This window comes from Nuphar pumila, chromosome 6 (genome assembly GCF_984573655.1).
Source record: "Nuphar pumila chromosome 6, dmNupPumi1.hap1.1, whole genome shotgun sequence".
Taxonomy (NCBI): domain Eukaryota; kingdom Viridiplantae; phylum Streptophyta; class Magnoliopsida; order Nymphaeales; family Nymphaeaceae; genus Nuphar; species Nuphar pumila.
In genome coordinates, this window is record NC_143254.1 from 112,866,415 (window position 1) to 112,882,868 (window position 16,454).

The window sequence follows — 16,454 nt, forward strand, 5'->3', positions numbered from 1 at the left end:
CTTTGGTTGTAAGTGTTATGTTCTTACTCATGAGAATGATAAGCTTTCTCTAAAGGCTATTGGGTGTGTTTTCTTAGGATATGGAGAAAATAAAAAATGATACAAATGTTTTGACTCAATAAACAACAACCTTTATATTTCAAAAGATGTTACCTTTCTTGAAAAAGAAAATGGTTTTGAAAATAATGAACCAAAAGAAAACATTGATTACTCCTTTTTATTTGATTTACTTCCTCGAAAAGATGAATCTAATTCTATTGCGATTCTTGAGTCTCTTAATGATGATGTTAATCATAGTGAACAATCTCTTCACAATGATGATAATGGTTTACATGAAGATTTAAATGAACATACAACAAGTAATACACAAGTTTATACTAGAAGAGAAGAAGGTATTCATCCATGTGCTTTCGACAAATTCTCTCAAAACACATCTTTAGAAGAATCTTCACATAGAAGATCAAATTGTATTTCTAAAGCACCAAATAGATTTGTATTCCATGACTCTTTTTCTCCAAATTTTAGAGCATGCTTAATATCCCTTCACTCTTTCTACGAACCATCTCATTATAATGATGTCAAGCAATATCCCCATTGGAATGAACCTATGGAATTTGAACTTAATGCACTTGAGAAAGCTCAAACTTGAAAAATAGTTAATCTTCCACAAGGAAAGAAACCTATAGGATATGTAGATGGGTCTTTAAAGTAAAAACTAAAGGTGACGAGTCTTTAGAGAGATATAAGGCTAGGTTAATGGCCAAAGGATATGCTCAAGAGTATAGGGTAGATTATGATGAGACATTTGCTTGGTTGCTCGAATGACAAGTGTTCGAGCTCTTAATGCTATTGCATCTATTAAAAAATGACCTATTTATCAATTAACCAATAAAAATATCTTTTTAAATAGAGATCTTGGTGAAGAAGTTTATATGGATCCTTTTCTTGGCATGAATTTGAATGAAAAAGTTTTAAAATTAAAAAAGACATTATATGGTCTTAAACAAGCACCTAAAGCTTGGTATGATAAATTCAGTAATGTATTAATTAATTTAGGTTTTGTTTTCTGCTATACTGACACTGCTCTTTTTGTCAAAAAAACAGGTGATTCTATTGTGATCCTTCTTTTATATGTTGATGATATGGTCATCACGAGAAATTATAAATGAGTTAACGAAACTAAAACTATTTTAAAGAAAACTTTTTGTATGTCTGACTTGGGTTTCTTAAGATATTTTTTAGGTATTGAAGTGACTTATTCACATAGAAGATACATACTCTCTCAAATGAAATTAGTTGTTGACATTTGTGTTGAGTCGGGGATTTCAGACGAAAAGAAAGTGGAGACTCCAAAAGTTATAAATGCAAAATTAAGACTTGAAGATGGTGTTTTGCTTGATGATCCTACCCCCTATCGTCAATTAATTGGATCTCTTACTTATCTATCTATCACCCAACCAGATATTGCTCATGTGGTTCATGCGGCAAGCCAGTTTCAGTATGCTCCTACGACAGTTCATATGACAACAGTAATGAGAATTATACGATATATCAAGAAAACTATCTCAAAAGGGTTTTTCTTATCTTCTTTCTCATCTTTTGATTTTACTGTTTATACTGATGTTGATTGGGGAGGTAATCTCAATGATCGAATATCAATTACTGTTTTTTTTTTATTTTTTTATGGGATTCACTTATTTCCTGGAGGTGCAAAAAGGAGCAAAAGTATCGCTCTCATCCACCGAAATTGAATATCGTGCCATGACAACTACAACCATGGAGATTGTGTGGCTTAGTCGTCTTCTCAGTGATATGAGGATCATCATCTCAACTCCTTCAAAGATGTGTTGTGACAACAAAAGTGCGATCTACATAGCAAGTAATCATACATTTCATGAGCGCACCAAACATATTGAGATGGATTGTCACCATGTTTGTGATGAATATTTAAGAGAAACTATCACTTTGCCTTATGTCACATCGGAGTATCAATTGGCAGACTTCTTCACCAAATCTCTTCCTGCTCCTCGTTTTCTATTTCTTCTTTGCGAACTTTCGGTTCTCTCCCCATAAAGTTTGAGGGGGCGTGTTAAAAAAAAATATATACATGTGTGTATATATTTTTCTATTTATTCCAAAATACTTGATAGGGGTATTTTGATCTTTTCACATGTAATAAAAGTTGTTTTTTAAAACAACTTTTTCTAGGTTTTTCTTTTTTTCTTTTTTCTGTCTTTTATTTTCCTTTTGGGACCCCACAAAGGGAGTCGTTGGGGCTCTCGATGACTCCATTGTGGGAGCCCCAATGCTCCCTCTCTCTCTCTCTTTTGTTGTGTATATAAAGGGGGTGCTCCCCCTCTCATTTGTATCTTGTTTTCTTACCCTCTCTAAAAAATATTCACTTCTTTTTGCCTTTTTTGGCATTACCCCTTTGTGTGTTTATGTGTTTGCACTCTAAGTGCTTGTGTAATCTTCTTGTTTCTTGTTCATTATTGGACCTACAAGTGTTTTTCACTTGTTATTTGTATTTCCCCTCATTTCATTACAACAAAGTCTTTTAAAATATATGGGCTTAGTCATCTTAAGTCTTTCAAATATGTGTTGCAGCAATAAGAGTGATATCTACATTGCAAGCAACCACACCTTCCAAGAACGAACCAAGCACATAGAGATGGACTGCCAATATGTCTGATAGGAACACTTGAGAGAAACCATTGAGTTGTCTTATGTGACTTCATAATACAACGGATTTTTTCACTAAGCCCTTGCCTTTACCTCGTTTTCTGTCTCTTCTTGGCAAACTTTCGGTGATCACACCGTAAGTTTGAGGAGGAGAGTTAAGATGTATATATATACAGAGAGACAGTAATGTTCTCCTGCCCACCTTTTCGTTCTGCCCCCTCAAAAATTGTCGTTTTTGGCATTTTTTCTCACATCTAACACCATAGATGTGATCTATAGGTTTTGTTTAGTGGGAACCAGCTTTTGGATCACCCGAATCTGACCTATATACATGTTTCTCCGGCAATCCAAAATCAATGGCTATGAAGGTACCATTTTTTATTGGCTCATAAAAACATGTTTTTTTGTCAAAAAAGCGTGATCCAAGAGTTGATTCCCACTAAATCAAGCATGCTAAACACATCTAACAGTTCAGATCTGTCATAAAACACTTTAAAATTACGGGGCAGAACGAGAAATGAGACCTAATATGTTCAGTTCTCATATATATATATATATATATATATGTAAACTGAAATACCCATAAGGGGTATTTCAATCATTTTCCATGTTTATAGGGGTTGACCCACTAGGGTTTTTTTGTTAATTATTTTATTATTTTTATTTTTATTTAAATGTTGTACTATGTGACTGTTGGGACAACCCCAACTAGTTATATATATATATATATATATATATATATATATATATATATATAAACTGAAATACCCATAAGGGGTATTTCAATCATTTTCCATGTTTATAGGGGTTGACCCACTAAAGGTTTTTTGTTAATTATTTTATTATTTTTATTTTTATTTAAATGTTGTACTATGTGACTGTTGGGACAACCCCAACTAGTGGTTGGGCTAGTCCCAGCGGTCAGCTGGGGGCTGCCCCCTTTTACTTCCTGTTTGCTTATAAATAGGGCACTCAGCTCCCTTTTACTTCCTTTTTTCTTATAAATAGGGCACTCCCCTATTATGTAATACAATGCTTTTCTAAGCATTTCATTAGTGAAAGCTTTTATTTTTTGTGTTGTGTTGTGTGTGCCCATAGTGGCTATTGTGTGCATTTGTTATGCTCTTGAGATTGTTCTCACTTTGTATTATCTTTTGCTGAACTAATGCTTGTGCCTCTTGTATTTTCGCTTGTTTCATTACTGGAATTTCATGACAGGGCTATATATATGTGGAAAATATTTGATGGTTCTGTACCATGATACCATATGGTTGTGCACACTCTTAGTTGCATAGATCTAGCCACCAAATGGTAAATCTATCCATACAGATGTGTTTAGCATAATTTATTTTACTATATTAGAAGGTTTTATCATGTTTAGTACGTCATAAGATTTTATTTTTGAGACAGTGAAAATCAATGGCTCACAATTCATGAAAATAATGGTAGTTCATATTTGAGTCAACTTTAACACATGCTAGTAATAAATAGAATATACTAAACATGATCCAACGGTAGATTTCTCTTTTGGAGCTTAGAACTATGTAAATCAAGCGTGTACCACCATAGAAGCACCCATATATATATATATATATATATGGTAAACTGGAAATATGAGAATTACCATGTGAACCACAACTTTCATGGATGTTTTTGTTCTTTTCTCTTAACTCTAACCGGATGGATGTGATCTACGTGTTTGGTTTTATAAGGACAACCCACAGCAACAGAATGCAGGTCCCACTCAGAATGCTGTCATGTGATTGGCCTGTGTCACATGGTTAGGCACTTTAAGAGATCCTTGTATTCTTATGGTAGGTGACACAAAACAGTGTGATGCGCTAAAAATCCAAAAGCAGTGGGAGGAAAGCTTGTATGACCTCATTGTTGAGCGTTGCCATGCTGGGTGACCAAGAAGGTCTTGGTTTAGAAAGTAGCCAATAGATAGATCATTAGTTAGAAAAGTGGTCTTGGCCACAACCCTATATAGAGTTACCATATTTATTCTTTCTGCCTTTGTGAGTTTTGAAGCCTGAAATGCATCAAAAGTGTCGTTACATCTGAGCACCACTTCTCGACTACGACTCACTTCCTCCACTGATACTACCGTCATCAACAAGAAAATAATGGTCAAATCTAAACTCCTAGAAGAAAGCCATGACCTCCAACCCTGCACCTAAATGGGGGAAGGGGAATAGAGACGGCGGTGAGAGTGGGATTTTGTGGGATGATGCAAACAAGGAGCAGTTGCGCAGAAATGGTTGTGAGGGTAGTTTGGCCATTCTGTTTGAGTCAACCTTAGTTTAACTTTAACCCAAGTTACCGGAATGGGTATAATGGCAGGTCTCTATGTAACAATCGGAGAAAACTTAGGTCTGTATCAGGAATTTTAGAAAATATGGTACCTGATGTGGAATTTCAGGCAAAAATCAGGTCCAAATCAGGAATTTTTCCTAAATTTTCCAAGATTAAACCTTAGATTTAGCTAGGGCATTGTTGTATCTGTCATTGCTGTTGTCTATCACTATTGTTTGTCTGGTTCGAAGAATTTATGGATACTTTGTTGGAAGGGTATGCCTATAGATAGAATGAATTTAATTTTTTGTCTTAAGTTAAATATATATAATTTTTTTATAACTGTTTGTTTAAATTGTGTCTCTATTTTCAATGTTTTCTGATACTTCATTTTATTCTATAATGTTTGTGCTTCAACTAACGTCACATCTGTGCCTGGTCAGGTGTGCTGACTTGAGAAGACACCTTCTAGTGAATGTGTTGCCAAGAATGCTTTGAAGCTTCACATCTTGTAATGGACAATTCGTTGTCGCAATGTTGCAGCTTGCCTATGTAGAGTGTTATTCTGTCAACTATTTGACTTTATGGAACTGAGCTGTAGCGCATTCCTATTATTCATGTTGAGATGGGATGCAGGTGTTCATTGATCTGACTTGGAAATGACGTGCCTGCAAAGGTGGAAAGCAACAGTAAAGGGAAGTGATAGCGGGCTTCCAGCTTGTGGGCGAATCCACTGATGAAATGTTTGATGGTCTCATTCTTCAAAGATCATAGATATACTTCAAGAGTATGAACTAGCAGAAGGAATTGTTGGACTTGTATCTTGCTTCAGATTGGTAAGGCTAAAAAGCTGAATTATTAAATCTTCAAGGAGGGATGACATGCACATTTTAAATATTGAAAAATCCAAGGGTGTGGTTACCCAAGACTGATCCTTTACACGGTGCTGCATATGCTATGACAGTTAAGGATTCAATTTTAAGAGTGCCCATATTTTGTGACTGGATTGCAAGAAACTTATTGAGATTAATTATGGTAACATATAGTTAGTGTTGGAAGGACAGACCTCTGGATTGGTACTCGTATGGTTTGTAATTTTAAATCACTCTCATTTTATGTAGTTTTTTCAATGCACTGGTTGGGGCTTTCCGCTTGCCTATTAAAAAAAAGAGGAGCACATTGACAAGTTCATTCAACTTGAGTATTTGTTTGCCAATGGAAATTTGCCATTTTAAGTGTGTATGTTTCGTGTCATTACAAATCTGAGATGCGTATGCTTCGATGGATGTGTGGAAATACAATAAAAGATAAGATTCGAAATGAGGAGATACATAAGAAGGTAGGCGTTGCATTCATTGAAAATAAGATGAGAGAGAATCGTTTACGGTGATTTGGACATATTCGGCGAAGGCCTAATGATGCTCCAGTTAGAAGGATGGAGAAATGAGAAAATATATTAGTTAAAAGAGGTCGGGGTAGGCCTAAGAAGACTTGGATGGAGATGATAGGAAAGGATATGAATGCTTTGAACCTCACCGACGACATGACATTGGATAGAAATGATTAGAGGAGAAGGATTCATGTGGAAGACCCAGAATGATTTTCTTATTTGGTTCATATCGCCGACCCCAATTATTTTGGGATGAAGGCGTAGTTGTTGTTTGTTGTTGTTGATGTTTCGTGTCATTACAAATCTTCTGTTTAGTCATCTCAGTGTATACACCAATGTTATTTATAATTTATCTCTTAATGTTTCTAATGGTATCATTTCATATTATGAGGTTTGTTGTTTCTTTCAATCAACATGTTTGACTTCTCTCTCTCTCTCTCTCTCTCTCTCAGCACTCCGTCCAGGCACTAGCAAACAAAAAGTTGAAAGCGATATAAGAATTTGGAAATGATGGATCAGTTTGTCATGGACTTTTTGTCATTTATGAAATTGTTCTAAAATTTCTATTTTGAAGGATGATTACCCTTGTCATATGAACATGACAGGGCATTTCAGTAAATTCCTGCCTCCTAGCCTTTCCTCCCTGTTCAACCACGCAGTCTCTCTCTCTCTCTCTCTCTCTCTCTTCCCGGTGCAAACTCTATAGAACCCATGATGCAGAGCCTTGCGAGTATCATACGCCATCTGGTCATGTTGTCTTGGATTATTGAAAGGCAACCCAGGAAAGTGTGTTTGAGCAACTATTTGTAGTATGTGATGGGCAACTCAGGGTTGTTTTCTCCATGGATCTAAAGGTATATTTCTTTTTTTTTTCCTCATAAAGGATTTGCCTTCAAAATATCTTTCTATATTTTTTCCTTATTAACATAATTCTTTTTTACCTCATATTGACTTCATTTCCTTTATGTCTGTTGTCTAGATATGCTCTTGGGAGTTTTGTGCAAGACACCATGAGGAGCTTATCCTTCGAAGACTGATATTATTTCAAGTCCTTTATGACTCCATCTTGTGATGAAGATATTAACAATTACTGTGTTCTCCATCTTGTGATGAAGATATTAACAATTATTGTGTTGTTTTTGTCTTTTATGGAAATAGTTGAAAGTAGCAACAATGGATAAAGGAGCTCCTAAGCGAGAATATCATGGTAATGTTGTGGTGTTTAAAACTTTAAATATGTTTTAACATAGAATTTAACTTACCTATGTTAATTTTTTGTTATCTATCCTCCTCACCTCCATCTGTAGGGATTGTATGGTACTTGACACCAGCAGGTGGCTGTACTTGGATAAAGGTGCTTCTTTGGATTGTGTTTTCCTGCACTCTTCTGAGAAAATTGGGCATGGTTTTAGAGAAAGTTCCATAAATGTTCACTCTTAAATGCTCAGCCAAAGTTTGTCTACATTGGAAATGCCAAGTCTCTGTTTAAAGAAAATTATTAACCAAATTGCTTGGCATCTATGTAACACGGACTCTTCTAACAGGGCATCGCACCCGCGTGCGGGTGCGACACTTGGACACGGCTTCCTTTGTGTCAGGTGAAGTTAACCACACTAAGGTCCATTTCTGTCTAAAAGTAAATTCAGTTAACTCTAACCAAATGCAGTTTTATCTATATTATATATATAAATACATAAATGCACACATACACACATTATTAACTTATATTAATATATATATATGCCCTCCCCGCACCTCCGCACCCAAGTTTTTTTAAAGTGCCGCATCGGCACCCGCACCTATGTGACATAGCTTGGCATCAAAGGAAGGTTGCATGGTTAAAGGTGGTGAACTGGTGATGCAATGTACATAACACTCAGTTTTGGTTGGATCTTTGGGTTAAGGAGGAAGCCCTTCCCATCATCTTCCTGCACTTTTTCCATATAATAATATGTAGGATCCTATTTCTTCTTTTCTCTAAGAAGTGTAGATGGGAAACCGTATTGAAGATGCTCGTCTGCAATTAAAATAACTTGAATAGATGGACATAATGTAACTACTAAGCAACTTCCTGCTCAACCTTGACATGACTGACAATGTCTATAGTTGGAAGGGTGCCAGTGTTTCCATCTTTTTCCAATGCATGCCGTAAAAATCTAATTGATACCTGTTGAGTTGAAGGCCACTTGGAAATAGGGCCCCACCTTCAGCTAGAGTATATAGGCTTTTCTTGGTCATCTCTAGTAACAGATCAGTTCCTTTTGATAACCTCCATATTGTTTTTTTTTTGTCTAGCTTCTGCAGTATTTGAGTATATATAGGTGATGATTATTGGCCGTGCTTTGGTTATGTTTGCAGAAAAATGAATTAAAACTTAGTTTCTCATTGTGCCCCTGAACTTGTCTAAGACAAGATTGATTAATTTTTTTTAATTTGCTTCATCTATTTTTCCTTACTGAAGCTACACTAAGCATGTATAAGAACTAGCAAAAGCACTAGGCAGTGCCTAGACGGCAGACCCCTAAAAAGACTAATGGAGGACTAGGCAGGACTAGTCGGTACCCCAATTAAAATATAAAAAATATACATAAAAACATGTTTGATTCTTTTACTAATAAAATGTTTTCATTACACAAGTACAAAATTATACATGCCTTTACAAAATATATTAATATACATAGACAAAATATACATATACATAATTGTACACACACACAAATATATATATATATTGTTTTTTTATTTCAATTATTCATAACATATTCAGTATAATCAACAAAATATGCTTTCAACCTTTTACAGAAGCACAATAACACATACATATATAAATAACATAATACTAAACATGCTTTCAGGATTTTATAGAAAAAATCATCAGAAACAATAACACACACATATATAAAAAACATAATCAATTAAAATTAACTGTGCATGCCTTCAATGTTTCATAGAAAAAATCTCAAAAGCAAAGTTGCACACACACACACACACACACACACATATATATATATAAGCATGTTTTCATGATTTCACATAACAAATCACACAAACACACACACACATATAATTATATATATACAAAAAATAACACTATATATAAGAATAATGAATGGTTGAACTGCCCTTGTGCCTAGGTGGTGGCAACGTAGTTGCTGATGTGAAAATATCTCAAAAAATGAGATAAAGTGTGCGATGAGCACAACACCACCAATGTGCACAAAAGCACAAGAACACTTAGAACAAATGTACACAAAGGTACAATAAAGAAACTCAAATGCACAAAGGCATACAAAATATAAAGAATTTTATTGAGAGGATTGGAGAACAAAAGCTCCAAGAAGTGAAGTTTACAAAGGGGGAACTCCCCTATTTATAAGAGGGAAAAGGAGCCTTGGAGGGGCTCCACTAGCTGTTGGAGCCCCTCCAACGGTTAGAATTCTAACCGTTGGAGAGGCTCAACAGCTAGTGTTGAGCCCTCCAAGGTTGACTTTGAGTCAACAAAGAAATAAAGAAGAAAAAGACAAAAAAGGGAAAAGAAAAAAGTAAAGAAGAAAAGTAAAAAAGGAAAAAGAATTACAGCATATTCATAATTATGAATATGTGCAAAATGGAGAGAAATGACTAAAATACCCTTTCGGGTTTTATAGAAAAAAGAAAACATATATATTTACATATATATATATATATAGATAGATACATATACATATATACGTGATGTATATATGTATATGTATCTCTCTTTATATATATATGTAAATATTTACATAAAGAGAGATACATTTTAACACCCTCCCTCAAACTTAGGGCACAATGACCGAAAGTTTGCTAAGGAGAAAGTTGAATCTTAGGGAGCAAAGCGCCTTGGTGAAGAAATCTGCCAACTGATATTCTGACGTCACATAAGGAAGATCAATGACTTTTTGTAGATATGCCTCACAGACATAATGACAGTCCATCTCAATATGCTTTGTCCGCTCATGAAACGTGTGGTTCTTGGCAATAGATTGCACTCTTATTATCACAACATAACTTTGTGGGTTCTTGAATTGGAATCCCCATGTCTTGCAGCAACTGATGAATCCAGACAATCTCCATAGTTGTAGATGCCATGGCTCGATATTCTGCTTCGGTGGATGTTAGAGACACCTTCTGTTGCTTCTTACATCTCCATGAGATCAGGGATTCACCTAAAAAAATGCAAAAGCCTGTAGTGGAGTGACGGTTATTTGGGTCACCTCCCCAATCAGAGTCAGTATATGCAATTAAATTCAACTCAGAAGAAGAGGAAAGAAAAACTCCCTTGTTTAAAGTTTCCTTTAAGTATCTGACAACTCGGAGAACGACACTCATATGAACGGATGTAGGAGCATGCTGAAATTGGCTTGCAGTATGCACGGCATGAGAGATGTCCGACATTGTGATGCTAAGATACATTAGAGATCCCACAAGTTGCCGGTAGGGGGTAGGATCCTCCAAAGGTTTCCCATCATCGATCTTCATTTTTGATCCCACAATTTCAGGGGTCTCACAGATTTTATCATCAGTAATACCTGATCTGTCAAGAATCTCACAGGCAAGTTTAGTTTGAGACAAAAAATAGCCTCTATGAGAGTAGGCTACCTCAATACCAAGAAAGTAAGTCAGATACCCCAGGTCTGACATTTCAAACCTTTCTTTTAAAGTGGTTTTAATGTTTCTGATGCCTTTTATGTCACTACCTGTTATCAACATATCATCAACATATAACAGTAAAATCACAATTCCTGCATCAGACTTTTTGACAAACAGAGCAGTGTCAGTATAGCATGAGGAAAAACCATTTTGAACCATTACATCATTAAATCGATCATACCAAGCCTTAGGGGCTTGTTTTAAACCATAAATCGCTTTTTGCAAACGAAGGACTTTCCCCTTTGGTATGTTCATACCAGGAGGAGCATCCATGTAGACTTCTTCATTAAGGTCCCCATTTAGAAATGCATTTTTAACATCCATTTGGTAAATATTCCATTTTTTAATAGATGCAATGGTGATCAAACACCTTACAGTAACCATTCGTGCAACAGGAGCAAAGGTTTCTTCGTAATCGATGCCGTATTCTTGACTATATCCTTTTGCGACAAGACGGGCTTTATATCTTTCAAGAGTGCCATCACTCTTGGTTTTGACTTTAAAAACCCATCTACATCCTATTGTTTTCTTTCCTTCTGGAAGACATTGAAAAACCCACGTTTTGGCTTTGTTGAGGGCTCTAAGTTCGTTGTCCATGGCATCCCTCCATTCAATCATTTTCGTAGCTTCTTTAAAATTTCTAGGTTCTTGGTATGAGTGAATGGCACTAAGACATGCCCTATGTTTTGGAGAAAAAGACTCATAGGATATAAATCTAGAAGGATTTTTCCTAGATCTTTCAGTTCTTCGAGAGTTGTTGGAAGATTCACTAAGATCACTATATTTCTCTATTGCCCTTCTAAAAGTGCTTTTTTATCATTTCTTCTTCATCATGAATGGTTTGAGGAATACATTCACTTATATCCTCATTCTCTTTTAATTCATCATCGCTAAAATCTTCATTTCTAGATAATAGTTCAAACAAAAAAGAATAATCGGCATTATCTTCATGAGTTTTGTGTTCTTCAAAACCACTTATGTTTTCTAAAAAGGTTACATTTCTTGAAACATATAGTTTATCATTTTTAATATCATAACACCTAAAACCTTTTTGGGTTTCCGAATATCCTAAAAAAGCACAAGGAATAGCTTTGGGAGATAATTTATCATTCTTATCGGTGAGAACAAAACATCCACAACAAAAAATTCTTAACCTATTGTAGTCAGGTTCTTTTTTATACAAGATTTCATATGGAGATATTTGGTTCAAGTTTTTGGATGGAAGTCGGTTGATGAGATAAACCGATGCAAGAGCCGCTTCGGCCCAAAATCTTTTTGGAATTTTTTGAGAAATTAACAAAGTTCTTGTAGTTTCAATTATGTGTCTATGTTTTCGTTCGGCCAACCCATTTTGTTGGGGAGTTTTGGGACAAGACCTTTGATGAATAATCCCATTATTTTCAATATAACTTTTGAAATCATTTGAGAGATATTCTCCCCCGGAGTCGGTTCTAAAAATTTGTAATTTACTATTGAATTGATTTTGTATTAACATGTGAAAGATCTTGAAAGTAGAGAAAACCTCATGTTTATGTTTGAGGAAGTATATCCAACTATACCTTGAAAAATCATCCACATAAATAACATAATATGAAAAACCTCCCTTAGACACAACGGGTGCCGGTCCCCATACATCCGAATGCACAATTTCGAAAGGTTTGGTTGAAAACATAGTTCTTTGTCCAAAAGGTAAGCTTCTCATTTTACCAAGAATGCAATCATTACAATTGAAATTGTCTTTAGATAAGGTTTTAGCAAAATGTAAATATGAAAGCTTAACAATATTTGGATGCCCAAGGCGTTTATGCCAAACATTTATATCCTTATGTTGGGCAACATTACAAAAAGAGGTTTATGGAATTTGAAGAAATTCCATGAGATAAAGATCTCCCTTCCTAGAGCCTTCCCCAATCAACTTCCCGGACCGGCGATCCTGTATCTAACATTTATTTGATGAGAATTTGATATCACACCCATGATCCGATAGTTGAGAGACGGAAAGCAAATTTAAATTTAGTTTTGGTATAAATCTAACTTTTGGAATAAAAAAACCTTGTCTTTCAAAATCACCAATTCCTTTTATTTCAAGAGAAGCCCCATCCGCGGTGGAGACAAAAGAGGGTGACAAATTTTTTGAGTATTTAGAAAGTGACAAAACATTTGGAGTCATATGAAAGGATGCACCCGAGTCTAAGAGCCAAAGAGTCTTACCGGGAGGAGAGAAGGTGGTCATGGCGGCTCCGGAAACGGATCCCTTGAGGAGTGGTTGAAGAGCTTCCATGATTTGATTGAGAGCCAAAGTAGCATGATTGGAAGTAGAAGGACCTTCCTCCTTGGTTGATTGGAAAGTAGTAGACATTGCCACCATCTTCTTCCATTTAGGGCATACCGGTTTAATGTGACCCGGTTCTTTGCAAAAATGGCATATGATCTTACTATAATCTCTTCTTCCATAATGCCCACCATTTTCTCTTCCTCCTTGATTTTTTGTTAAAATGAGGGGGTTTATAGGTTTTAACATTATTCCCCGGTCTTGAGACGGCATAAGCACCCTCATCCTCATCTTTAGAGGGAACGGCCAACACACTTAGATTGGTTTTATTCATTCCCAATCTAGTTTCTTCTCCACTTAATTTGGTAAGCACATCTTCCAAAGGAGGGGAAGAGAAAGAAGATAAGAGAGAGGATCTAGTTTGTTCAAACTCGGGTCTAAGCCCATTTAAAAAGTTAAAGAAATGATCCTCTTCTAGTTGTTTGGCCCTCAATTCAATAGCCTCACCGCTCCATTTAGGTTCTTGGAGGGCAAGCTCATCCCAAATAGTGGATAACTCGGCGAAATACTCTCTAACGGACATTTCTCCTTGTTGAAGGGTTAAGGCCTTCTTTTGGAGATAGTACTTATGGGACAAATCTCTTGAAGTATACATTCTTTCAAGATATTCCCATACTTGACATGCCTTTTTGAACTTTAGAATATTGGCATTAATTTTGGTCTCAACCGAAGAGAAGAACCATGAGAGAATTTTGTAGTTTTTCATTTCCCATTCTTCATGCTTCTTATTGTAATCTTCAAAAGCCTTTTCTCTTTCTTCACCCTCAAGAACCTTGATCTCCCCTTTGTCAAGGGTAGTAATTTTTGGTACGGGTTCGGGAATAGTTCCTTAAACATATCCCCAAAGTCCCTTTCCTTTTATATGGGCCTCCATATTCCCGGCCCATACATGAAGCCAAGAGAGAAGTGTGAATCCTTTTCGCCCATTAGATAGGATACAAAGAGGAATAAATGCGTACCACAATGCGAAGTGAGTCCCTTCTTGATGTAGGAAGCTTGCAAAATATAGAATGAAGAGCCGAGTCTTCACTTCCACCACCACAACTCAATGGCACGCTTTACGAGGTATTCCAATGAAGAGAAATAAGAGCACAATCTTCTTTTCCTTTAAGCCTAGCTCTGATACCACGTGAAAATATCTCAAAAAATGAGATAAAGTGTGCGATGAGCACAACACCACCAATGTGCACAAAAGCACAAGAACACTTAGAACAAATGTACACAAAGGTACAATAAAGAAACTCAAATGCACAAAGGCATACAAAATATAAAGAATTTTATTGAGAGGATTGGAGAACAAAAGCTCCAAGAAGTGAAGTTTACAAAGGGGGAACTCCCCTATTTATAAGAGGGAAAAGGAGCCTTGGAGGGGCTCCACTAGCTGTTGGAGCCCCTCCAACGGTTAGAATTCTAACCGTTGGAGAGGCTCAACAGCTAGTGTTGAGCCCTCCAAGGTTGACTTTGAGTCAACAAAGAAATAAAGAAGAAAAAGACAAAAAAGGGAAAAGAAAAAAGTAAAGAAGAAAAGTAAAAAAGGAAAAAGAATTACAGCATATTCATAATTATGAATATGCGCAAAATGGAGAGAAATGACTAAAATACCCTTTCGGGTTTTATAGAAAAAAGAAAACATATATATTTACATATATATATATATAGATAGATACATATACATATATACGTGATGTATATATGTATATGTATCTCTCTTTATATATATATGTAAATATTTACATAAAGAGAGATACATTTTAACAGCTGACTAGGCACCTTAGTTGGTGCCTAGTCGGCAAAATTGGTACCTTTTAAGGTACCCACCTAGGAATTGCAAAGCCTAGACGTTTTACTTACACCTAGACCGACTAGGTGGACTTGTCGGTGCCTAGTCAGAGATTTTGACTACATAGGCTACAAGAACTAGCACAAATCCATTGCTTCAATCTTCCATCATATGCCTGTATTAGGGAAGGACCAGATCATGCACCAAGATTTAGAGCTTCTGTGAAGTTCAATGGCATAATCTTTGAAGAGCTGAGCTATTGCACAACTCTAAGGCGTGCTGAATATGCTACTGCTGAAGAAGCACTAAACACTTGGTCTAAAAGGGACTCCCCTAAGTCTCTAGCTGCAGAAGTGCTTTCAGGTTTTTAAATCTACCCACTTTTTGACCTGATCTATTTTTTTTGCTTCAAATATGTGTAGGCTTTTAAACTATAGTTTAAGTTTAATAGATCCTTACCTTTTTGTTCCCTCATTATATTGTTTAGGATGAGACTGGAGTTTTATAAAACTTGCTTCAAGAGACGGTCCATAGAACAGGATTAAACCACCTGTTTATACCACTGTAAGATCAGACCAGGTCATTTGCCTATCTTTGCTTGTACTGTGGGGCTTGCTGGTATGAACATTAATGGTGATCCTGTAATGAAATAGTGGTCTTCAACAAATGCACAAATAACTCACAAACAAGTGTCTATTGGAGACACTACAAGCATGACCCTTGAAAGGGTATAAAGGGAAGAACACTTGAAAAATAAATAATACTTTTTTCATGAACAAAATGCTTAAGAAGCATGGTTATTTACATTGAAGGGGTTCACCCCTATATATACAAAACAATGGGAGAGAGAGGAGAGCTCATTTTGAGCTCTCCAAAAAGAGACGTTGGATTCCAACGTCCAGTCCAACAGCATTTATTATTATAGCTGTTGGACTATAGTCCAACAACATTTATTGTAGCTGTTGGACTACAGTCCAACAGCTACTTGCACAGTCAAGTTCCAACAGGAACTTGACTGGATCAAAATATTTAGTTTCTATTGAACTAGATGCTAAAAAAGAAAATAAAAAAATAGAAAAAGAAAATAATAAAAGAAAATATAATAATATTAAATAATATATATATATATATATATATATATATATATATATATATATATATATATATATATATATATTGCAGTTTACATTTTAACACTCCCCTTCAAACTTACGGTACAATGAGCGAAAGTTTGTCTAAGAGGAAGTGAAATCTGGGAGCAGCGAGAGGCTTGGTGAAGAAGTCTGCTAATTGATATTCTGATG

The 16,454-nt window shown here is 35.8% G+C and overlaps 1 protein-coding gene across 1 annotated transcript in view; it reads left to right on the forward strand.

Moving 5' to 3' along the window:
* LOC149835752 (Pentatricopeptide repeat (PPR) superfamily protein) overlaps positions 1–5,510 on the forward strand; it is a 31,556-nt gene extending 26,046 nt beyond the window's left edge. Inside the window, exon 4 of the mRNA XM_090008731.1 lies at positions 5,421–5,510. The gene's annotated coding sequence lies outside the window, so the exon portion shown is untranslated. The remainder of the gene's footprint in view (positions 1–5,420) is intronic.
* The last annotated feature ends 10,944 nt before the right edge of the window (positions 5,511–16,454 follow it).